Here is a 27871-nt window from a genome sequence, read left to right as displayed (position 1 = left end):
GCCCATTTCAATTCCTTCTTATAGGATGGACCCAATAGAGTTAAAGAAACTGAAGTATCAGTTGCAGGAGTTGTTGGATAAGGGATTTATTCGACCTAGTGTTTCACCTTGGGCTACGCCTGTCTTGTTTGTGAAGAAAAAGGATGAGTCTATGCGGATGCGTATTGATTATTAACAATTCAATAAGGTGACAGTTAAGAATAAGTATCCTCTTCCTCGCATTGATGATTTATTTGATCAGATTCAGGGCGTTGCGGTATTTTTCAAGATTAATTTGAGGTTCGGCTATCACCAACTGAGGATTAGAGCATCAAATATTCTGAAGATAGATTTTTGAACTTGATATGGTCGTTATGAGTTCTTGGTCATGTCTTTTGGGTTGACCAATGCCCCTACTGCATTTATGGACTTGCTGAACTGAGTGTTTCAATTGTATCTCAATTCCCTCATTATTGTATTTATAGGTGATACCTTGGTGTATTTCAAGAGTGAGGCAGAGCATGAGGATTATTTGTGGATTATGCTTTAGAGATTACGGGATGAGAAGTATGCCAAGTTTTCTAAGTGCAAGTTTTAGTTGGAGTTTCTTTCTTTCTTGGGTCATGTGGTGATTAAAGAAGGTATTATGATTGATCCAACCAAGGTTGCAGCAGTTCATAATTGTGATAGACCTACTTCGCCCACCGAGACTTGGAATTTTATTAGCTTGGCGGGTTATTATCAACGTTTTGTTGAGGGTTTCACTTTTATTGCAGCTCTATTGACCAAGTTGACCCAGAAGAAAATTTCTTTTCAGTGGTCTGATGCTTATGAGGCGAGCTTTCAAAAGATCAAGGATTTATTGACTTTACCTCCTATCTTGACTTTGACCAAGAAGGGCATGGGTTTTACCATCTTTTGTGATACTTCAGGTGTTCGGTTAGGTGATGTGTTGATGCAGGAGGGCAAGGTGATTGCTTATGTGTCTCATCAGTTGAAGCCTCATGAGAGAAATTATCCTACCCATGATTTTAGAGTTGTGCGCAGTTGTGTTTGCCTTGAAGTTGAGGAAGTACTACTTATAGGGAGTCCATTGTGAGATCTTCTCAAAACATCATAGCCTTCAATACTTTTTCACCAGCAAGATCTTGATATGAGGCGGTGCCGTTGTCTTGAGTTGCTTAAGGATTATGACTTGACTATTCTCTATTATTCGGGCAAGGCTAATATGATTACAGATGCCTTGAGCCAGAAATTGACTAGCATGGGTAACTTGGTGCATCTTTTGACCCAAGAGAGGATTTTGGCCTTAGAGGTTCAGTTTTTAGCTAACCAGATAGTTAGGATTGATATTTTGACACTTGGGTGTATTTTGGCTTTTATGGAGGCTAGATTTTCTTTGATGGAGCATATTCAAGCTCATCAGTTTGATGGTGTTGAATTAAGGTTGATTTGAGATATGGTGTTGAGTGGGGAGGCTAAGGAAGCCTCACTTGATTCAGATACAGTTTTGCGGATTGTAGGCTGAGTTTGTGTGCCGAGAATCGGTGATTGGATTAGCTTGATCTTGGAGGAGGACCACTGTTCCAGATATTCTATCCATCCAGGTGTAACTAATATGTATCATGATTTGAGATAGCACTACTGGTGGAGTGATATGAGGCGAGATATAGTGGATTTTGTGGCTTATTGCCTATGTTGTCAGCAGGTGCAGGAAGAGCATATAAGACCTAGTAGATTACTTCATAGGTTACCCATTCTCAAGTGGAAGTGGGAAAGGAACACCATGGACTTTTGACTAGTTTGCCTCGTACATCTCATGGTTCTGAGAGTATTTGGGTCATCGTGTATCGATTGACCAAGTCAGCTCATTTTATTTTGGTTTAGATCTCATTCAATGCTGAGAGATTAGCTCATTTCTATATTCGTGAGATTTTTTATCTGTATGGTGTGTTGGTGTCTATTATTTTAGATCGAGGTTCTGGGTTCACATCTCACTTTTGGAAGAATTTTTTGGATGAGTTGGGTACTCTGGTTAATCTTAGCACAATGTTTCACCCCCAGATTGATGGACAGTCAGAGCGGACTATTTAGGTTTTGGAGGATATGCTCCGCGCATGCGTGATCGATTTTGGTGGCCAGTGGGAGCAACATTTGGCTTTAGCAGAGTTTGCATATAATAATAGCTACCATACCACTATTGATATAGCATCTTTTGAGGCATTTTATGGTAGGCATTGTCGCCCTCTAGTGGGTTGGTTTGATGTTTCAGAGGTAAGACCTTGAGGTACGAACTTGCTTCGTGAGTCTTTGGATAGAGTCTGGGTCATTCAGGATAGACTTAAAGCATCTCAGAGTAGGAGGAAGTGTTATGCTGATTGTAGATTTCGTGCCTTGAGATTTGGTGTTAGAGATCATGTTTTCCTTCGAGTTTCACCCATGAAGGGTATGATGAGGTTTGGGAGGAGGGACAAGATTAGCCCCATGTTTATTGGTCTATTTGAGATTCTTCGAACTGTTGGTGATGTGGCTTATGAGTTGGCTTTGCCCTCTGATCTATCAATTGTTCATTTAGTTTTTCATGTTTTTATGCTTTGCCGTTATATTCCAGATGAGTCGCATGTCATTCGTTGGGAGTCATTTCAGTTAAATGAGCGATAGTCGTTGGTTGAGGAGTCGGTCTCCATTTTGGCTAGGGACTACACTCTAGAGTTATCCCTGTGGTTAAGGTTCAGTGGCGACATCAACCTATAGACGAGGCTACTTGGGAGGTTGATTCGGATATGCGTAGTTGTTATCCCCAACTCTTTGTTAATTCAGATATTTTTTTGCCTTTAGTTCAAGGACAAACTAGATTTTTAGTAGTAGATGATGTAACGATCAACTTTTTGATAAACTATGAGAAATATGTGTTTCTGTGTTATTTGACTGTCTTACCCCTCCCCGTAGTTGCATTATGGTATTTCTGGGGTTGGGAGTAATTGGCACAGTTTTTGATGCATTTTGGTACCATTTATGTGATATTGTGGTTTTGATGGCTTCGAGAGCCTTATTTTGAACTTATGGAGATATACGAATGAACTACGCCATCAGATCCATAATATCAATTTTAGGCTAGGTAGATCTTTGATTCGGGTTCCGATATATCTGAGCTCATTTCGACCTATTGATCAGAAAGTTGAAAAATTAAAAATATGGGTGTGGGACCCACATTTGATCGAAATGACCTCGGATGGAAAATTCGACTTCGCCAGTAGATCCAAAATATTAATGTTAGTTTGGTAAGTTGTTCGGTGTAATTTAATGGATTTTCAATCTCATTTCGATCTTCGATTTGGAAAATTACAATCTCGGGTTTGGGAGTCAACTTTTTGAAAACGATGTATTTTTGAAAATAAGACTTCGCCAACGCATTTGGAACGTTGAATGTAGTGTGGTTACATAGTTTATTTTCCTATATCGAACTCCAAACGAATCTCGAGTACCCCATCGAAGTCTGGATTGAATTTAAAATAAGAAAAACAGCAGCTTTTTCCTTGCCAATGCAGATTTTTTGGACTATTAAAATAGTTTTGGGGTCTATTTTGTTCATTTTTCATCTTGCCTCTTGAAAGTTAAATTCTAAAATAGTATGAGAGCTTAAAAGTGAAGCTTGTTGGAGGTTGGGAAGCTAGATTAACATCTATTTCTTAATTCTATTACAGATTTAAGGTAAGGATTCACTCTTTTCTTAGTAATTTCTTGACTAATTTCTCAAAACCCCAAAAATTTTAGGGCTTGATTTTACACTCCAATTTCACTATTTTTTACTTGAATAATGTTTATATCTTATAATTACTAGTTTTTCATCAATTTAACCTTTAAAACAACTCTGATTCTTGATTTTTACCCAGATTTCAAAGATTTCACCCGTAAAGCTCAAAAATGATTTTTCTTTTATTTGAACCTCATTTTTGACTCAATTTGACTTGGGTTTTCATCTGTAGATTCCTAAAAATGTGGGAAACATATTTTTGAAGTAAAATTTTAATTTTTCCCTCTTTTTCAGAAACCCATTTCGGGGGTCCGTTTTGACTCTGAACTAAAAATAGTTAATATAGGTGTCGTTCGTTTTATTTTGATGCATAGATTTCATATTTGATGTTTTTTAGTGGAGTTCGGAATCATTCATGGAAAGTAAGGTCGTGGGTTTGAAGTTTAGCAGATCGACTTCGGCATTCGAGGTAAGTTATGGCTTAACTCTTTCAAAATGGGCTGGGTAGTAATTAATGATGACACAAAATGCATGTTAATGGTGGGAACTAATCATGAAAAATGGATATCTATGTGTTGTGCCCATGTGGGGGCCTATATGTGATGTAATTATCGAAATCGAGATATTATATGATGTGTGTGACTGTATGGAGTCCTATGTGATGTTGATAGCCCCAAATATATGTGAATAATTGCATTGTGTTGTTGAAATGTCTAATATAGTACAATTGGTGTATTGTGACATATTAATACTTATTGGTATATGAGACATGTGAAAATTCATGGATGAAATGGAAATAATGAATGGATATTGACACATGGTTGTGGAAATCTATCATTATGATTGGTTGTGGAAATATATCATTGTGGTTGATTGTGGAAATATATCACGTGGTTGATTGTGGAAATACTCATTGTGATTGGTTGTGATCATTACATCCTCATATCATGCTCATTCATGAAACACTGGTACCATCATGGAAACACCTTTTTTAAACCCTTTCCGAGGGATGTGCCAGGAAGAGATATTATAATACCTTATAAAACCCTTTCCAAGGGATGTGCCGGAAAGTAGATATGAGATATGTGGATTGTCTACAAATTGGCGAACCCCCTATGGGCCCTACATCAAAAAGCTATAGCTCCATAGGTATATACGGGGATTGTCCGATGATCCCGGAGGTTGTATGAAGACCTCATACATCATCATCATCATATACATTGAACTTACTTTATTGTGTTTTTATTGTGTTGTATTATCGTGTTATATTGTCGTATTGACTTGCCATCTATGTAATTATCTTATCTTCTTTTACTTGTATTTGATGATCTTGTATATATATGTTCCCCCTTGTTCTAATTATATGTGATATAATGCATCTAATTATATGTGATATAATGCATACTCGTGTTCTATCTTGGTGTGTATGTTATATATTAAAACTGTGAGTACAAGCAGTGTGGGCTACCGTTGTGGGACATTTTCTGATTGCATGTGGTGTGCCCTTAATGTATAATTTGTGTGCTTTATTTACTACTTTTCTTGGTTGGACTATGATACCTACTGAGTACAAGTGAACCGTACTCATACCTACTGTGCCCTTTCGGTGCAGGTCCTAGCTCAAGTGCGCCTTATCTTGCTTGACTCGGGCGGTTGGAGCTTCCAAGGTAGCGATTGGACATTTATGCGTCAGGGGTTCACCTTTATCTTTCTATAGTAGTTATGTCTTTATTAGTATTCAGAGATAGATATTATTCCCTTGCGGTTATTTTTCTGATGTATTTGACTCATGGATTGTATTAGTAGTTCTTACACTATTAACAACTGGTTTTAGGCATGATTGGTATTTTGGATAAGTTCTTTCCGTATTGTTATGATTACTTATATGGTTCGGCTTTATTCTAGAAGTCTTACCTTGAGATATTTCTGTCTTTTTCTCATTTTGTATCAGTTTGAGTGATAGGCTTACTTGTCAAGGTACGCCGTGATAAGTGCCATCATGTCCCTCATTTTTGGGTCGTGACACTGCGGAAACACATTGTTAAGACGAATTCATAAATTTTATAGAGCCTTTTCTTTTTCTAGAGCATGTTGTGTTGGGATCGAAATCGAGAGGGCGTCATATGGAAGCTTAAAGTTTGCAAACCAACGGTGATAATTCAGATGACAAATAAAAATATACTAAAAACATATTATTGAATATAGTTTGGCCAATTGGCCTACATATTAAAAACTAATATTATGAAAAAAACCATGAAAACAATGGGGAAGTCTCCCCTAAACAACTCTTTTAAGGACTACATTGTAGATGTTATTGTGTTATTGTATGAAAAGAGGGCTCTTCTATTTATAGATGTCCAAAACCTTTCCTCCAAGAAAGAAGTTACCCAAATATGGAAAAGAATTATATTTTTTTCTTTCAGGAAAAGTAAAAGTAATTATGGTAACTTTTATTTTCCTTCTAAGAAAAAATAAAAATTAAATATAGTAAGAAAATCAGGGCAAAAACCCTAACAAATCTCCCCTTTTTGGCTTGATTTTCTTCACTTGATCCGTCTTCACTTCATATCACGTGCATGAACTTCGTTCTTGATATAATCTTCATAACTGCTGCTTGCCATGGTTAAAAATAAGATTTAAAATATCATAGTTAAAAATTGATTTAAAAGTAATATTTTATTTTCATTTTTAAAGATGCAGTAGTAGGCGTGTTGAAAATATGGTTGAAACTTGTTCTCCACATGTAGTTCGACAAAAATCTCCATTATCGCCCAAATTATTGCAGCTTGATTTTGAAACCATTTTGAACCTGTTTAATCTCGTCTCACCACACCACTGGACCATTGAACCGTAAGCTCTGATACCACTTGTTGGGTTTGAAATCAAGAGGGCGTCATGCGGAAGCTTAATGTTTACAAACCAACGGTGATAATTCAGATGACAAATAAAAATATACTAAAAACATATTATTGAATATAGTTTGGCCAATTTGCCTACATATTAAAAACTAATATTATTAAAAAAAGATGAAAACAATGGGGAAGTCTCCCTTAAACGACTCTTTTAAGGACTACATTGTGGATGTATTGTGTTATTGTCTGAAAAGAGGGCTCTTCTATTTATAGATGTCCAAAACCTTTCCTCTAAGAAAGAGGTTAGCCAAATATGTAAAAGAATTATATTTTTTTCTTTCAGGAAAAGTAAAAGTAATTATGGTAACTTTTATTTTCCTTCTAAGAAAAAACACTTAACTATAGTAAGAAAATCAGGGCAAAAACTCTGACATGTTGTTGTTAACGATTTGTATGATATATAAATTTAAGGATGATTTGGTGATTGCAAAGGAGATTCCAAAGCTTTTTCCTTGCTTATACAGACAACCATCTATATCATTGGTGCCAATGTTTCTGGGGATGTTACGATGAATCAAAGCTTGATAATTGGAGTGGTGTTTTCTGAAGGCTAAGTTCCTGAAGGACATAATGTTATTTATGAAATTTTTGGTTAGATCATCATTGAGAAATTTACTTTAGTTTAATTATTGCAAATTTTTCTCTTTATTTTTTTTATCAAGTTTTGTATATTTGGATGGTAGATTACTTGCAGACTCATTGCAAGGGAAGCACAATGTAATTCGAGATACATGTTTATTAACTGAAGATACATAATTTAGCTTAGTTTTATATGCATGTTGCATGTGCACATTCTTGTATCGGGACTCCTAATACATTTTTTTGATATGTATCTCTTTTATATACTCCCTCCGTCCCATCTTACTCGTTCCAATTTGACATTGTACATTGATTAAGAAAAATACTTAATAAGATGGCTATTTTACCATAGTACCCCTGTTAAATGATGTTTACATTTTAATTTGAAAATAAAATAATTAATACTAAGGGTAAAAAAGGAAAAAAATTATCTTGTCTTGATTAATAAAAAATGACAAGTAAAATGAAAAATCAAATTAAGAAATTTGGGACGAGTAAAATGGAACGGAGGGAGTATATGTATAGAGTTAGAAGGATTCTGTATGCATCTCTTTTAAAACTAGGTATCGAGTTGTCTCAATTTCTGTGACACAAATAAAATTTAGATAATCAATTATATTTTTAATATGTTTTTAGATTTTTTAAGTTGTTAACTATTGTAATTTATAATTTTTTTTGACATTGTAACTTACTATTTTAAGTTCATAGGTATTGTAATTTATAATACTCTCATTGTTCAAATTTTTGTGCCATTAATAGTCAATTATATTTTAAAAATAAATTAAGCTGTAAATTATTGTGATTTATAATAATTTTTCTTCTATTTCAATTTAAGTGACACTGGTATAATTTCGAGAGACAATCAAATATCACAATTGAAGTAGCGAAGCAGACATATCTTAAATGACTAGGGCTGCTTATCGGATGAATCGGATGAACTATTACACTTAACGGTTTGCCTTAACAATTATCGATTTTAAAATATACAAACTCACTATCCAACCTATAAGATATCGGTTGGTTCGATAATGGATAAATAATTATCGGGCGGTTATTAGACGGTTTATCAGATATCCACAATTCCCACTTGAATGTAAACACCTTACAGAAAATGGAACAGAATATTTATCAATCTCAATCATGACAAATTTTTCAATTTATGTAGTATATGTTTCAAAGAGAACTCTCAATTTTGTAAACAAAAAGTTTCATTCGCCCAAACTATAGTACATTAATTTCTCTTCACATTATGACATTCTTGAAACAAAAGTGACATACATTACTGCAAATTAAGTATTTGATCGTAACAAGCTCACGGGGATGCACCAATTGAACTATGTGCTTTAATGTCCACATGCTTAATACCAGGAACTATTTCCTGGATTTTCTTTTCTAGCCAATCAACTTCAGTCCCTAATGTTCTTACAACTTCTTCACCTGCGCCAAGGTATAGTAATAGATTCGTGACACATATATGATGTCTAATATTCTCCCTATGTCAACAAGAAATAGAAAATAACACTGGAAATCACAATAGTAAAGTCTTTGAACTTATTCATACCAATAATGTGACATGATTTCCATGATCACTGCATCATACTTCTGCTTTGAAGCCTTTCGAAGCTATACGTATATATATATATATATATATATAATGATGATATCACAAAATTATTTAATTTTATATTATATTAGGGTTAATTAGGAAAGGGCCTTTAGGTTAGAATATAGATCTATTAGGTTTGAATTTATATTTTATAATAATATAAATTAATATGTATTTTATGTAGCGAGGTGAAAAAATATAAGTATATATGGTAATTCTAACGGGTTAACGGTTTATCCAATAAGAAATTGTGTAATCCACCCCTACCCCAATAAGCCATTAATTAAAAAATTTTAATCCGTTCACCAACTGTTTATCCGATAAGCCGATACCAATAATCCAATAAATCAATTTTGCGGGTGGCTTATTGGATACGATTTGATTTTGAACAGCCCTATAAATGATGTATAATAACTAATTAGAAGTAATATAGCAAAATTGCTATAAAAAATACTTGTGAAAAAAATTTAAATGGGCATCATATAAGATGATGAATTAATTTAAAAAATCAATAGTTAATTAATCATTTTATGTCTATTTTATCTTTTTTATTAAATATTATTAATTTTTTAATACTTAGATGACTTATAATAATTAATTAGTGGTGATATAATAAAATTACGACTGAAGTAGCTGAAGCAAACATATCATAAATGTCTATTTCACTTTATTTTATTAAATATTATTAATTTTCTAATACATAAATGATATATTAATTAGGAGTAATATAGTAAAATTACGAAGCAAACAGACAGTTGGAAGCAGGCATGACAACCATCAGTTGCCTGCTTGAGTTGTCAGCTAACTAATGCTTATATATAGTAGTAATATGTATCTCTACACCTGATACATATTTGTATTATGCATCTCTTATACTTTTCTATTTCAAATCTCCTTTTTTATGCTGATACATCTTGTCTTACCATGATACATTTTTAATGAATAGCTGATTTTTGTATCTCTTTCTAAAAATATGAAATATGTAATTGATGAGATTCCACAACATTCACTAAAGTTTGACAGTTCCTGCAATGCCAAGTTTAAAGAAGATTTTGAAGAAATTCTGTCAAAAGAAGTAATTGAGATGTTCAGTGATAATGAAGTTGTAAAAGCAGAGAATGAATATTTTAGTGACAATGAAGAACCCCCAAGACTATAACACAACTTCGTACCACCAGAAAAATGATTGTTATTAGTTATGATGTTATTTCTAATTGTGAGACTTGGATGAATAATATAATATTTATTAAAAATAAAATGACTATTTTTTTTCGGTTTCCCATCCGGTATCCGATACCTGTATTGGAGCCCGACTAATTCAGATTTGCGTCGGGTAGGGCCCCATTCGGGGGGTAGCGCTCCCAACAAAGTTTTCTCCATGCCCAGAGTCGAACTCTCGACCTCTGGTTAAGGGTGGAGCAGCCCCATCCGCTGCACCATAACCCATGTTGGTTAAATACTCTCTACATTCTATTCTTCTCAGAATTCACTTTATAAAAATATATCGGGTATGTTATTCTTTTTGTTGTCCTAGAATATAAAACTTGCAAGATGTGTACATGCAGTGATATGTACGATTTGCAAATTTAAGACAACCAAAAAGGTTGGGAATATTTCTTCAGGTAGTAAGAAAGAAATTGTTAGCTATTTCAATATATTTTATGAGATTATTTCGTTATCCTACCAAGCAAATGCAAATAAATGATTTTTCCATTTTGTCCCATGAAATTGTTACATCCCATGCCAGTGGCGGAGCCAGACTTTTGGTTAAGGGTGTTCATATTTTCCCTTGGGCAAAGAACTGTTTAAAAAATAAAGAAAATAAAGCACCGCTGTACCTGCCAAGGTTCAAACCCGGGTTGTTGATGCGGAAATGCACACTCTTGACCACTGGACTATGTTTTTCTAGTTTATCAAGGGTGTGCAACAACATGTATATAACCATAAATATCTATATTTAACCTATATACTTGAAAAAAAATTCCGACGAAGGGTGTTCATCTCACCACCCTTCGTTGGTTGTAGCTCCGCCACTGTCCCATGCTGCATATCAGACGAGTCCTTAACAAATTGTCGTGAATGTGAGGACGTAGGTATGTTTGGTACTTAGGAGCCGAAAAAGATATTTTCTACGGGAAATTTTAAATACTTTTTTCACATACTTTAGAGTTTATTTTAAGTAAACAGAATATGTTTTACAAAAAATATAACGTTATGAATTAACTAACTTTTGAGAATTGGGACTTGTATGGGATAGAATATTTGGTGGGAGAGGTCTAGGGTGGTCTGTCAGTTAGGGATAGGGAGTTAGAAAATGTTAACTTGTTTCAATTTGTTTGGTCTATTTTTTTTTTTAATTTTTTTTGAAAAGTAATTTTCTTTCCTTTTTTAGTAACTCGTTAATTTTAACTTTTTATATGATATATTTAAGACCATAAGAATAAAAATATTTTGATACATTTGAGATATCTTTAATTTAAAATAAAAAGATTTAAAAGTTTTATGTATTGTCTTAAACTCAGTATCAAGTGCAACAAAGGGAGAGTAATAATAATATATTGTAAAATGGCAGAGGATAGAAGCAAAGTTGGGCACTTGTTAGGCCTTGATGGAGCTAACCAGAGGTTGCAACTATTTGAGGCAGATTTACTCAAAGAACAAACACTTGATGCTTGCCATTCAGGGTTATGAAGGTGTCTTTCATACAGCTTCACCTGTTTCTTTCACTGCTAAGTCCAAGGTAACCATGTTTTACATACTACCATGTTTTGTATACTCATTTATGTAACTGATCCCAATTTGGTAATAAAACGGGAGACTTAGAGTAACTGATAAAGTTATCGTCATGTGACTAGGAGGTTATAAGGTTCAAACTGTGGAAATAGCCTCTAGCAGAAATGTGAAGTAGGTTGCGTACAATAGACCATTCTGGTTCAGCACTCCCCTAAACCCCACATATAGCGATAGTTTTGATGCACCGATGATACAAGACTAAGTGTGTATCAAGAGATTCAAGCCAACAAAAGAGCAACAAGCTGAACAACAAGGTGCTAGTGAATAGAAATAGGCCACTCACGGCTTCACTAGACTTTAGATTTAGTTTTGAGCAAGAAAAGAGATGAACACAAGAACAACAATGTTAGTGAATCGAAAGAGCCCCACACGGCTTCACTAGACTTCAAAGACCAACAAAAATACAATGTTAACAAAAGAGATGGATAGATAGTTTGACATACAATATTCAAGAATCTAAGAACCCTAACCACATGTAAGGACCCTAAGATTAATGAATGTTAACACCAAACTCTTACGTTGAAAAAAGAGGGACTTTACCTCCCTAATCACCAAGGTATCAAGCCAACAATGCAACACAAGTGATATCCACACTTGGACAGCCCTAGTTACGGATTGGTGGCTTTTTTAAGCCCTACAACTAAGGGGTGTTACACTCCTCACACTAGAGAGAGAGTTTGTCTTCCATCAATAAACAACTAATGAGAAAAAGATTTAAAATGTTCTATTTATATTCTATTAAAAGACAAGGAAAAATGACAATAATGCCTTAAAGGGTGGGGTGGCCATGGAGTGCATTTGGACCCAATGAAGTGACCAAAGTATCCTTAATGAAGATGACCAAATCATGACCCATTAAGTGTTGTCCAAAATCGTGAGTCCTCAAGTCTTCGATGCTCCAAGCAATCTTTCACACACCGTCTTGCTTGTGCTCAAAACAGGTCTTCCTTGCATATTCTTGTGCCCTCGGGGTGACCAAGTCTTGAGCCTTTAAATTATGACCTCCAATCAAGTCTTCAAAAATTAAGGTGGCCATTTGACTTGTATCAACCGAGTAACTGATAAAGCAGAACATTAATTAATTTAATTTGATAGATCAGGAGGAACTAGTGGAGCCTGTTGTAAAAGGGACACTAAATGTTCTTAGTCCATATGCCAAATCAACATCAGTGAGAAGATGGTCATAACCTCCTCCACAGCTTTAATAATATGTAATCAAAATCGGTATATCCCTGGAGCAGTTGCTGATGAGACTTGGTTTTCTGATCCAAAATTCTGCCTAGAAAGAAAGGTTAATTCCTTCAATTTGTAGTCTACACTTTGCTCCTCCTACTTTTTCATTTGATTAGTGTTATATTGTCTGGCTGAATTACTAGAATCAAGCTTCACATCAGCTAAAATTAGAGGTGGCAAAACAAAATCACAACCCGCTCAAGTTTGGGTTGATTATTGGCCCATCTATTTAGTAGCTCAGCCTCACTCAGTTCAACGCATTAAAGTTTGGGAAAAAGACACCACGTAGCTTTTTTAAAAAGTAATAGACAATAATGGCTCACGTTTCTCATTTTAGACAAAAGTAATACTTTGGCTGTTTTTAATACCATTTATTAACCCTTTATTTTAATAAGCCACACACGCCCTCTATTTTAATAAACTACACGTTAAAGAATAAAAAAAATCACATGCGCCCTTTGCAGTTGCACTTTTTCTTCAAGAAAAAGAAAAAACTTGTATCTATAGTTCACGCTAGCAATTGTCTTTTTTCCGAAAAAGGGGTAATAACTGATACCTACAGTCCCCTTACCTTTTTCAACTGTTCTTTGCGATTAGGTTTTCTAAAGTTTGTTGTGCTGAAAATGAAAAAAAAATTAATACTGATACAAAATTAGTTGGTAAAGGTATAAGATATGATCCGAATTTCGTTGCTCCAGATGATGATTTTGAAGATTTAACAGATCCTGAAGTTCGATTGAAGGATTTGAAGAATGTTCATGCTAGTCCTAGTCGAATTACTAGGTCTCGAGGTAAATTAGTAGTTGATCCATCAATGGCGAAACACAAAAAACAACTAAAAAAAAGGCATATACAGATCTGAGTGATGATTCAGATCTTCTTGTCATTCGTAAAAAATCCAAAAAAAATAGTGATTCAAAAAATTATGAATATGATGGTAAGTTATCTAAAGGAAATGAGAAGATAATTGTGACTGATGAAGGAGATGCTCTTGTTCCTCCAAAAAAAATGAAAAAAGGGAATCGATCAAATGACGGAGAAGATGATGCTCAATCATCCAAAAAGAAAAGTAAAAAAGTTCCTTGGAAGAGAAAAATACCCAAATTAATTGATTTTGAGGTACATTGTTTGTGCTTTTGTATGTATTAATTATGTCTGATAGATGTTCACTTGTTATGTAGAATTTGTGTATGTTTGAAATATATGTGTTATTGATGTATATAATATGTGTCATTGTTTTATATGAAATATATTGGGTAGTGATTTTTGTGAAATTTAGTGTACATTGACTGTATAACTATTTGTGTATCAGAATTGAATAAGAACTGTGTATAGTTTGAATATTTATATTGTGACTGTGTAAAATTAACAAGACTATTGTAATATGAGTAAAATTAGTGTACATTAAATGCATAATATTTGAGAATCAAGATTCTATAGGAACTGTGTATAGTTTGAATATTTATACTGTATGACTAAAATTAGTGTGCATTGACTGTTTAACTATTTGTGCATCAGGATTTTATAAGAATTGTGTATAGTTTGAATATTTATACTGTATGCGTAAATTAGTGTACATTGACAGTACAGTTATCTGTGTATCAGGATTATATAAGAATTGTGTCTAGTTTGAATATTTATATTGTAATTGTGTAAAATTAGCAACACTGTTGTAATGATTACTGTATTAGTAAGATTAGTGTACATTTACTGTATAACTATATGTGTATCAAGATTGCATAAGAACTGTATATAGTTTGAACATTTATACTATATCCATATACTTAGTGTATATTGACTGTACAACTATTTGTGTATCAGGATTGTACAAGAACTGTGTATAGTTTGACTATTTATATTGTAACAGTGTACAATTAGCAACACTGTATGAGTAATATATATAGCTTTTTGAAATATTTATACCTAAAAGCACACTTATGTATTGTAGGTCTGAGATTTGTTTCTTGGTCCATCTGATCATTACAAGTGTCAGCTCAGTGTGCACACAAACTGTACTATTGTGATTGGGTTGAAATCTAAGTTGGACAAGAAGCAACTTGATTTGTTTAAGAATAGTTGCTTTGGGTATTTCTTATCTTTACCAAATGTTTTTCCTCAAAATCAACTTATCCATAGAATGTTGCTTAGGAAACTTGTTTGTGAGAGAGATGATGAAATATGGATTAAAGTGAATAACACTAGGTTACGTTTCAGCTTACCAGAGTTTGCTATATTAGCGACTTAAAATGTACCAGAAATTACAATAATGAGTTTGTTGTTAGTGAAGAAAGTAAGCTGATGGAGTTGTATTTTTCAAGAAAGTCCAAGGTCACAAAGCTTGATTTAGAAGAGTGTTTCATGAAAAAAAAGTGGTGATGTGATGAAGATGCTTTACAAATTTCTGTTTTATTATTCATTCATTCATTTATTTTTTTTGTCACATACAGTTATGTTATAACTAAGAATGATTTCTTATTGGTTGAATCTGGGAACTATGAAATAGTTTTTTGGGGAAAATTGTATTTTCGTCTGATGTTGGAGTCAATGAAGTCTAAGGTTTATCAGCAAAAAACTATGTATCATTGTGTTGGTTTTCCTCTTGTATTTCAGTGTTGGTTTTATGAGTATTGTCCTTATGCCGATGGCCATCTTGCTGACCGAGTGGGCAATGGTATGCCACATATATTGAATTGGTTTGTAAAGTATAGACCAACATACAAGGATGTCAAGTCTGCATTTTTGGATATTAGGAAAGAGCAGGTATATCATTGTTTTAAATTATAATTTATATATGCTTTGTTAAATTATAATGTGCTTCTTAAATATCGAGTATTGTTTTTTATGTGCAGGTTGTGTTGCGTAACATTACGCCGACAGTTCTTGAAAAAACAATCCTTCAATTACCTGATTTCAAACCTGTGGATGCGGTTGTGCACTCTGTTGATTTGCCTAGCACCAGTAAACAAGCATTTAGTCAGTCGAGCTCAGGTAATGAATTGGCACTTTTACGAAGTCATGTTAAAATAAAATTTCGAAGGTTTTTATTAATATTTGTATGTTTTTGTTAATTAAAGTGTTGACTTTTTTCTTTTATGTTTAGTTTATGGAAAAGGTTTCCTCGATGGAGAAGTTTATGAAATCCTCATTTGAATTAATTTTTCGAGCTCTAGATATAAAGAATGAGCCGAAGGTATTCTTTTCCTGAATTTCTCCTGTTTTTTTAACAAATCTTATATACACTATTATACTTATTTTATAAAGTTCTTTTAAAGGTTTGTACATCAATTGGTGATAACGATGGTGACAACTCAAATGAAAAAGACGATGAGACACCTAATGTTGGTGGTACAGGTGATGATCAAGTTAATGATCCACGTAATGTGGGACAAAAAAATGATGTTGTATCAGAAGTGGATCATATAAGTGACAATTTGATGGATGATGTAGGAAAAGCAATAGATTGTGTAGGTAGTGATGTAATTGGGCATTTGGTGGATGTCGTTGGAGAGAAAGTTAATTTTTTAGGTGATTGTGTAGGTGGTCATGTCGATGTTGATTCTTCGGCTGAAAATTTAAAGGATGGTGCTTGGAAGAATTTTCCAAATTTTGATTTTTTAAAGTTCACACAAAGCTCAAGTGAAAATAAGGATATCGGGAAGGGTAGAAATAGTCAGGTTGATAGTGATTGGTCTAATTTTACTGATTTTGAAGTGTCTAAATTTACTCAACCTTTTCATAATCAAAAGACACAAAAAGAAGGTGATGTGGCAGTGGTTAGCTAGAACGAGCTTTACTGGTCAGAAATTTCAGATGCTGAAATTTCTAAGTTCACTCAACCCGATAAGAGTGTTGCAACAACTGATGCGACTGATTTAGTATATGATAATGCTAGAAAAGTTGATGCAACTACAAGTGATAATGTTAAAGGGATTGAGAAAAACATGGTGGTTGCGCCTGTTATGTTGGATGAAACACCTACTATTCCTCACCGATTATGTAAGTCAGCGGCAGTATGTGACTCTCCATTGTTGTCAAAATTTAATTCTAGTTGTGGCAAAGTTGAAGGCCAATCATCTAAGTGTATAGAGAATGCTCAGTCAAGAAAACATGTCTTGTCTATAAAGCATCCTTTTGTGAAGAGTATTACGGAGCGAATTGATGATATGAAAGTGACGTTAAAGTTTAACAGGTTTGTTGCGAGATCGTTGCAAACAGATCTAAGTTTCTGTTTGTAATTTATTTTTGTTTTACTTTATTTTATCATATATTACAATTTTTGTAACATTTTTTTCCAGGCCTGTTTATTCCGATTCTGTCAATGCTCTCTGAAAACATTTTGACTATGGATTTGATATTGTTAAAATAAAAGAGTGATTCTTCACATTGGCATATCCAGGAGTATCGTTAACCGATTCAGTAAGTAATGAATTTTTTAGTTAAGTAGGTTATATATCTTTTATTTCTGTACTTGATAGTGATAATCTAATTGGAATACTGAAATTTTATATATGATGAATGCTATATAAGTTCTATGCTTTATTTATGCAGTACTTTATGTGCAATTTATATGCAGCACTTAATATGCAATGTATATACAGGTCCTATGCAGTGTTTACACAGTATGTACATAATTTAAATGCAGTTGTTGCTATTCAGTATATATATACAGGTCCTACACGGTTTGTATGCAGTAGTTGATATGATGTATGTTATATAAGTAGCTTGTATTTATATGATTTAAATTAGTGTTTTGTATTCATTTTTAGCATTTTAACGTGGTTTTGTTGTTTGTATTTTCAGCATATTGATGTTATCTTTTACTATTTGCGAAAGAAGTCAAAATAAGGGTCTGCTTGTGATTCAGTTAAATTTACAACCACCGATTATTGGTTTAACTGCTTGATTCAGACTTTGTATAAGCGTTTTGTGGAGAACAATAGAGATGTAACACTTATCACTCAAGAACATCAAATCGTTGAGTACATGCTTGGATTTTTTATGAGATGCAACATCCCATGGAATAGCGTTGACAATGTTCTTTTCCAAATTAATCTTGATGAGGAGTTTCACTGGATTTTGGCGAGGTTATCTTCTAAAGATCAATGCATATATGTGTATGATTCAATGCATGGTGCAAGGCATGTCGTTCATGTTCAGAAATCAGTTGCAACGTATTCAGAATTAATTCCACACTTTCTTTCTTGTATTGGATTTTGGAAAAATAGGAGCGATGGACTTCCAGTGGCTAACTCTTTTGATATTCGTATTGTTGATGGACTGCCAACGCAAGCTAACACATAATATATTGAATGCACATTCAATTGCTCATTTTGACATACTTTTTTGTCAATTATAATGATGATGTATTATGTTTACAGGGACTGTGGTGTACTTGTTGTTGCCTTTGCTGAGTATTTGCTTGATGGTCTTAAAATTTCTAATCATCTAGATGATATTCATGCTATTCATACTCGGTATGGTGTGTTGTTGTGGGATTATGGTGTGTTGTTGTGGGATTATGGAAAGAAGAAACAAAGCTAATGTGTAGTTAGTGAAGATGAATCTACTGGTCGATTGTTGAAGAAAAAGGATGGTGTGCAGCAAATTTAGTTAGAAATGTCTTTGAAGCATTGATGTTAGATATGTTTTAGTGTTGAAATGCTTAGGGTTATTTCTATTTTGCATTGATACACTCGGAGATTCTTATTATGAAATGTTATGCCGAATACTATATGTTTTAGTAATTGATACAATTCTGTAGAATTGATGCTGAAATGTTAGTTTTGTTGATCAAAGTTGATATTCAGTATATATGCAATATTTATTCAGTTCCTACATAGTTTAATATCCAATATATATGCAGGTGTTATACAGAAAGTAAAAGTTCATATGCAGTACTTTATATGCAGTATATATACAGGTCGTATATAGTTGTTATACAGTATGTACACAAGTTATGCAGTTTATATGCAATATTTGTGCAAATTTATACCAACAAAATACAATACTTACACATTGTTGACAAAGGTCATATAAAGTAGTTATATAGTTTAATATATAATATATATGTAGGTGCTATACAGAAATTACACAGTTCATATGCAATACTTTATATGCAGTATATATACAGGTCCTATATAGTAGTTACACGGTCTGTACACAGGTCATATGCAGTTTATATGCAGTATTTATGCAAATTTAAAACCAACATTCCAATAAAATATAAAACTTACATATTGTTGACACAGGTCATATAAAGTAGTTATATAGTCTAATATATAATATATATGCAGGTGCTATACAGAAATTACACAGTTCATATGCAGTACTTGAGATGCGGTATACATACAGGTCCTATATAGTAGTTACACAGCCTGTACATAGGCCATATGTACTTCATATACAGGTCCTATACAGTAGTTACAATATTTAGTATATATGCAACATTTATTCAGTTCCTATACAGTTGTTACACAATTTAAGTAAACTATTTCTACAATTTTATACATTTATCCCAACCAGATATACAACTTATATATTGTTATAATAAAGTATTTATATAGTTTATAAAAGTAGTTATATTCAAAATATAGAGGTGCTATGTATTTGTTAATTAATTCAAAAGACAAATACTAGTACTTATGTATATTCAAACTGTATATAGGTATTATACATGATTGACACAGATGATATGTAGTTTTATTAAGCATTGTAGTAGAAAAATTATACCCCCCAGCTCAGATGGGTTGATTAGTGCACCTCACCAAAGAATGTGGCTAAATGAAACATCATAATGCATAGATTTCTATAAGAGTAGAATGCATTTGAAGTAAAATAATATTGTTGCTATTACATTGCTATAAAAAGAATAGTCTTTTTTCAAGGAAAAAAAATGAGAAAGATTAAAGTGTTCTTGCAGTAGCAACTTATTAGATTCTTGTTGGAGTATTTCCACATGTTATTCGATTGTGGCCTGTTTTTCCACAACGCCCATATGAAATTTGTTGCTTAAAGTAGTCCATAATGCCTTTTCCTCGATTGTTTTTTTTTGGTCTTCCTAGTTTTGGTTTACAGATTGGTGACAGTACTATATTAGCTGATATCTCTGCTGGGATGTGCCAAGCTGTTTCATCAGGAAGTGGTATAACTAGAAGTTCATATGCTTTCAAAAAGTTTTCTCTTGTGTAATATAGAGCACAATAGCTTTGTAAGTCCATATGCGTGTAAGTTAGGACCGCCATAGCATGTGGACAAGGTATGCCATCTACTTGAAATTATAGGCAGGAGTATTTTTTTAACTCATGCAAACAATGTTTTGTTTTCTAGTTTCCTCAATGACTACATAAGAATAGTGAGTAGAACCCATCACCTGCAATGTACAAATATATTAGTATATAGTGTACACATTACAATATGTAAGTGTCTGTGAAGTAGAAATAAGAAGTAATACCTTCATTTTATTTGATAGAATGAGATTTTTCCTCATTATTATATTATATTTATTTTCCAGTTCTGTAAATGTTGCTTTTGAATGTTGTCTATACTCATTATTCCATCTCATAACCAGATCCATCATAAATTGTAGGAATTTTTTAATTGGCAGGTATCTTGTATCTCTATTTGCTGAATTTAGGGATTCTACTATGTTTGTGTAACACCCAACATTTCGGACTAGAATGAAAATCCATTATTCATATGCGTAGATGTTCCAAAAGCCTTGAATCCTATATAAATTTAGTGTGTTAATCAATTATGTAGTGTGGTAATATATTTGAGCATGAATTAAGATCATAGAGGTCCCCTAACTTAAGGACAAGTTGAAAGTTTTCCTATCGTTCAAGTTTTAGTGAGCGTCAAAACTAGGTCAACTTCAATCAACTATAACTCCTTGTGTATATAGAATTAGAGGACCTACTATATGTCAAATGAAAGATCTTTGAATTATGTTTCCAACTATACTAATTTAGCCCAAATCCGATATCGGATCAAAGAGTTATGCCTATTTTACTCCAGTATGTCAGCCTGAGAAACTGACTGACGACATTTGCTGATAACTTATCACAAGTGTAACAACTTATCACAAATGTTGTCAGCCTTAGGCAGAATCCAGCCCCCAGTGACGATATTTCTGATAACTTATCACAAGTGTGATGATTTATCACAAATGTCATCAGCCTTAAGCAGAAACCAACTCCCAAGTAATGACATTTGTGACGACTTATCACAAATTTGACGATATTTCAGCCTTGGTCGTCAGCTAAGATTTTTACCAATCGGGAAGTGGTTTCGTAAGGGTATTTTGGTCTTTTCCTTTACCTCCCACGACTTATAAAACTCAAGTGACGTAACTTTCTCCTATTTTTCTTCAGTTAAACATCTCAAAAATTCTCTCATACACTCTCAACCACAAGATTAGGGTTTTCTCTCAAGATCATCTCCTCAAGAACTAGAACATTCTCTCCCAATGGAGTTAAACCCTAATAAAAAAAAATCAAGAACAAGCCTAAGGATTTCTTCAAGAACCTTAAAGAAACATTAGATCTCTTTCAAGATTCAGCCTCATTCAACCCAAATTATAAAGTTTTATCTTAATTTTCTCTCAGGAACGACCTAGGGTTTCAACCCGAAGGTTCAAGAACTCGAGAATTCCTCAGTCAAGTCTCTCCAAATCAAGAAACTAAGGTATGCAAGTATCGATTCTTGGGTTTCTTCCACCCAAGAAGTTCAGGAACCCTTTATAAAATTCTTAAGTTTATGTTTTCATGAGATTTTATGATACATGTGAATTGAGGATGAAGTTCATGTTGATATTGAGTTTTAATTCATGTCTTGATTGCAAAGATGCAAACTTTAACCCTAGTATGTGTTGATTATGTGATATTCATGACAAAGCCTCTTCAAAAAGCATGTTAAATTATGTAATCATGTTAATTAAGGGTAATGAATTGTTATATGACCAAAGTGTGCCTCCCATATGTTGGGTAGAATGCTTATATGAAGAAAATAGTACCATTGTGGCATATTAGGTATAAACCCTCAACATTGTGACAATTAATGCATGTCTAGTATTTGTTGTAATGCCAAGATGAATAAAGAATAGTATGCTGCATGTGCTTCCTATTCATGTGGACTTTCATTGTTGAATAATTCATGAGACAATAGCGTGCCTCTATATACAATTTACATATTGAATGTTCCCAAGTGCTTGAAGTGATACTTCTTTGATGATGTTGCGAATGATAGACTACTGTTATGATATTATGTGATAGATTATTGTTGTAATGTGGATGTTGGTTATATATTCAAGAAGTCATGTTTGTCAGTTTTCTTCCATCGAGTCCTAGGGGTACTTGTGCCTGAAAAAAATATAGTTGTGTGCCTAGAGCCAAGTCAGTTCAAAAGAATCTCAGTCGTGCTATGATTAGTAGAATTCAATCAGTACAGATGTTAAGAAAATCAGTAAACCTCAATATTCAGTCTATTCAAGCTCAGTACTCAGTTCAGATCTCAGTAGTATTCAGTATTCAGATCAAATTCTAGTAAAGATCAATGAGTTACAGAACTCCGTAGTATTCAGACAAAAAGTAGAATTCAAACGTATTCCGTCAGATAACGGAACCAAGTGAACTCAGTCAGGTCAATCAAGTAAGATAATCAATAATAATATTCAACTCAGTCTAAGTTCAGTTAAGGATCAGTTCAGAGTCTTTCCGTTGGAAGTAGGAACTAGCACCGAGCGAGTGCAGGATGGAGGTTTCCCCGTTAGAGAGGCGGAGTCGTTAGCAGCAACACCTATACTACAGAACTGCATAGCCAGCACAGGATGAGGAGTTACCCGTCAGATAAAGGCTTGACTACCTGCAGGAGTCCACATAGCCTTAGGCTGACTTTCTTTTGAAGGTCACCCGTTAGAAAGGCTTGACCAGAGAGGTCTTTACTCGTGGCACGGTATTGACACCCTTCCAACTAGGGTTACAGGTTAGACCTCATTAGTTCAGACTCGGGGCATTTCGGTTAAGTAAGAACTCCAACAGTTGTAGTTTCAGCATCAGTCTTCAAAGTAGAACTCAAAAATCAGGACTTTCAGATACAGTCATCTATCTCAGTAAGGAACTCAGATAGTTCCAGTGATTCATGAACCACCCATTAGATAGGCCTGGTCTCACACAAAGCTATTTAGTATTAATACTTACCGAGACCACCCGTCAGGTAGGCTTGATCTCAGTCTCAGATTCAGTTGAGTATTATCATTATTAGTTCCATAAATCACTCATTAGTTAGGACTAATCTTAAGCTTAGTAAATCTTAATCATTATCAGAAGATCTAGAGGTTATCCTGCTAGATAGGTTTGATCTCAGATTCAGCCAGTCGATATCCATTATCAGTAGACTCAGTCATCCAGTTTATCAGTATTAATAAGTATGGGTATCAGTTTCAGATTCAGTATCAGTTATCAGATTCAGTCCCAGTATGCTTAGTCACAGTATGTTAAGTAGTTATAAATTTTCTATATATGCTAATCCAGCTCTTGCATATCATTTAGTTAAGTTGTGTTCATTCATAAGCCCTTACATTCAGCTTTACCCCATTTGCATACTCAGTACATTCAAACGTACTGACGCATTTGCGCTATGGTGTTTTATTTGACGCCATAGGTTCAGAAGCACGAGATCCAGAGTACCCTTAGCAGTCCAGACTCAGTCAGCAGCGGTAGACGTAGCAGTGAGTCCTTATCATCTGAGGATATTTCTTATTTCAGTACTTTATTAGATTCAGTTTATTCTTAGTAGACGAAGTTAGTTAGGGACATGTCCTATCAACTCCACAGTTCAGACAGTTAGAGGCTTTTTCAAACAGATGTATTATTATTCAGTTTTAGTTTTGAGTATTTTAGATGTTTAAACCTGATGGCAAGTTTTCGCTAGTTTTCACATTTATTTTATTATATTATGCAGTTCTCAGGTATAGATATCATAAGAGGGTTAGCTTGTGGTCCTTCGGGATCATGAGCACCGTGTGGCGTTCCGGTTTTAGGGCGTTATAGTTTGAAGTCATGAACATCAACCTGTTGACATGGGCATGAGTTGTAGACCATTTTTCATAGCCTATATCAAACAGATACTCCTTCACTCTATTATTGATTTTGTTTATATCTTTCATAAGCCTATCAAAATCTGTCTTTATGTATGTTCTGGTCATTGTAAACAAGATCCCCTTTAATTGCTTTTGATTCTTCTTAAATCTACCCTTGATGTTGTTCCATAGATGGTATATGCATATACAGTGAGCTACAAGTGCAGCAGCTTTTAATATATTGCCATGCCTATCAGATACTATGAACATGCCTTCTCTTTCACCAAAAGCAGTGTTAAACATGTGGCAAAAACCATTCCCATGAAGAATCATTTTCAGAATCAACAACAGCAAATGCTAGTGGTAAAATATGTCCCGATTAAACAAGTAGGAAAGTGTCTATCAGTGCATGCCAGCATATACATAATATTGTCTAAAAAAATTTCATAAAACTCACCTGTTGCATCCAGAACACTAGCAGACAACATTGTTCCCTTGTATGCAGATTTCAAAAAAGTTCCATCAACAACAATGGTAGGCATACAATATCTCCAGCCCTTAATTGATGCACTCAACGCGACAAAAGCATATAAAAAGTGATTGTCCTCCATTTTGTGTAGTCTTGTGAATGATCCAGGATTTATTGTGTTTACCAGGTATAGGTAAGCTGGCAATTTAGCATAAGATTCACGCAAGGAACCTCTGACCAGTTCAAGTGCTTTTTCTTTAACTTTATATGCTTTTTTGTAGTTCATCCTAATTCCGTACAAGTTTCTCATTTCTTCCATGATCTCTGCTGGAGTGTATGTTGACTTTAGATTTAGAAAGTTATGCTTCACAATTTTAGCGATGGTTAAAGAAATAGCATGCAATTGTGAAAGCATATTTTCCACAATTGGACAAGTGTGATCATCAATAAATTTGGTCACCATGAAAACTTATAAATTTTGTTGACTTGAAGATCTAAAAGTTCAATTGCATCTCTGATTGATACACTTAAGATAATACCTAGATACATTTATATACAATAAATGTATATGCAGTACACTGTTCATATCCAATATATATGCAGGTGCTATACAAAAATTACACAGTTCATATGCAGTATATATACAGGTCCTAGTAGTTACACAGTCTGTACACGGGTCGGTCATATGCAGTTTATATGCAGTATTTATGCAAATTTAAAACCAACATTCTAATAAAATATAAACATTATACATTGTTGACACAGGTCATATAAAGTAGTTATAGTTTATACCTTGATGATGATGATCTTTTCACCTTAAATTGGAATCTCTCACGGATTGCATAATGTTTCATCACACTTGATATTGTATTTTTATCCCAGTACAGCTGCCCTTCTTCAACATCTCTATGAAGTGGATCCTTAATTATCGATTTGGTCTGTTCTTCAATCTCTACATCTTCAATTGTATAATCAGAAATAGGTATCGGATGAACTTGAATAGCAGCCGGAGATGTTTCGATCAAATTTTCAATTGAGGATTCTCCATTTTCAAATGTGTTTTGTAGTGTTATACACAACGGAAATTCATTTATATCTAAATTTTTGTTCTTCATCTCCATATAAAGTCTAACACTCATATCATTGTAAATAGTCATAGATCCACTCTTTACAATGTATTTTATTGCCATTAAACCAGAATTTCTCTCTAGATTCAACTGCTTATACAGTTCATCAACAAAATATTCGTACCTGCAAGCCGAATTCAAAAGTACTCCATTGATTGTAAACTTTTTGAACTGTACATTACGTAACCACTCTCGTCCGTATTGTAGCATAATTGAAACTAAAATCGAACTTGAAGCCATAATTTCGTATCAACTGAAGCTAATTGTGAATGAAAAAAAAAATTGAAGCTAATTGATAGAGGATATTGTATATTTATATACAATTTATGAAGATATTATAAGGTAATATGGTGTATTTGAAAGAGGATTTGTGAGATTTTAATGGAAAGGATCCCGGGGTAAAATTGGAGAAGGAAAGTGTGAGTTTCAATTGAAAAGGAAAGAAATATATTATGCTATTTTTGCGGCTTCTTAGCGGTGATTAGAAGATGGCTAAAATATGGTATTATTTTAACGACTATTAAGCTATTTTTGTGGAATAAGTTTTAGGAGAAGGACTATTTTTGTCCTTCTCCTTTAAAGTTTGAAGTAATATCTAGCCCAAATTGATTCATTTTCTAGAAAGACCATAATAAGGAGACATAATGATTTTATAACATGCAAAAGAATCATAAAAAAACAAATAAAGAAATCAAATATAATTAAAATTAGGTTGGGTTATAACCCACATTTTAGCCCATTTCAGTCCAAATAACTTTGAACCCCCACCCCACGCCCACACACACAAACCCAAGTAAGAAACGGTTAGTTGTTATACCAGAAATTTACTTAATTCTGCATTCCCTGTTGAAACAAAGCCTTTATTTTTGTTGTAGCAATGGTACAATCTGTCCAAGACCCTGGCTGAAGAAGCTGCTTGGAATGTTTATATAGTTGTAATTTCTCTTAACATGAGTGAAATTAAGTTTCAACAAAAATACTTCTCTGTGAAACATAACGCAATACTCCATATGTTGTTTCAAAAACTTGCTCAGCTTTGACACATTTGTGTTTTATTTGATGTAGGGAAAGAAGCATGGTCTGACGGAATATATGAATTTATCGATGTTAGGGATGTTGCAAATGCACATATACTAGCATTTGCGGTTCCTTCAGCAAATGGGAGATATTGTTTAGTTGGGGCAAATGGTGACTCTTCTTCACTTTTAAAGATCCTACAAAAGCTTCACCCTTCCATCTCTATCCCTGGGAAGTATGTAACTATTTCCAATGTTAGTGTCAACTTATCTTGATATTTAACTTCATTAATACGAAAGATTTTCACTCATAATTTTTATATTTGGATGTAGCTTTGAAGAAAATGGATTGCCTGTTAATATCGGGGGAAAGAGCAAAAACTATAGGCGTCAAAAACACATAAAGGGCACTGTTGAGAGCTTGGTCCAGAAGAAGTTTCTTAACATCAAAACCTAAAACTGCATTTGTTGTAGCAAGTTTGTATCATCACAGTGATGTATTCCTGTATTATCATCTGATGAAAATGCCCATCTACTTATTAAGCTAATAATAAATGCATGTGTTCTTGATGCGCGTGATCTTTCATTTTACATAACTCCTTGGATCTAATATGTTCTAGAAAGAATGACAAAAGTTATATATCTGAAACCCTATACAAAAGTTATATATCTGAAACCTTATTCATCTCTTTCTTGTTTACTAATTATACTGAAGTCAGAATGATTATGAGTTCATGTTCTGTTTTGTGGCAGTACAGAATTGTTTACACAATCAGATCACCTGTAAGATAACAAAAAAGATTCTATATGATGAGCCCAGATTTAATTTTATTTTTAATACCCTCTAGATACGCGGTAATTACTTGCTATACATCACATTAACAGAGCCAAAAGATATATTCGGTATGCAACTTAATCAAACAAGTATGTAACTATTAAGTGATTTCTACTTTTCGAAACCACCACTCTATCAAGTGTCAGGGCAAGGACAAAAAGACAATGCATCACCTCTCTTAAGTTGGTAAATAAATAAGGATGGTAATGCAGAATGTTATATCTTATAACAGTGCCTGTTTCAGAGTTTGCTGCTCTTGGAGCTTTTATCCCTTCGTAATAAACGGATGGACTTAGGTTAATCAAAAATTCAGGAAGTTATATAATCCGCCTAAAAGAACATTTGCTTCGATCGCAAAACACACACTCAAGAACTAGTAACTTTCTGGATGAAGGGGACTTAATTCTGTAGAACTGTTAAAAACCTTTTAGGCAACTCATTCAAAATCTATTCAGAAGCAAGCCAATAATATTGCTAAATATTTTTTGCACAGC

General features: G+C 33.7%; 1 pseudogene; it reads left to right on the top strand.

Moving 5' to 3' along the window:
• Nucleotides 1–11395: 11395 nt before the first annotated feature.
• Nucleotides 11396–26946, top strand: LOC107858667 (annotated as a pseudogene).
• Nucleotides 26947–27871: the final 925 nt, after the last annotated feature.

Source organism: Capsicum annuum, chromosome 1, assembly GCF_002878395.1.
Source record: "Capsicum annuum cultivar UCD-10X-F1 chromosome 1, UCD10Xv1.1, whole genome shotgun sequence".
NCBI lineage: Eukaryota > Viridiplantae > Streptophyta > Magnoliopsida > Solanales > Solanaceae > Capsicum > Capsicum annuum.
Note: the sequence above shows the minus strand (reverse complement) of the source record. Positions and strands in the feature narration are given on the sequence as shown.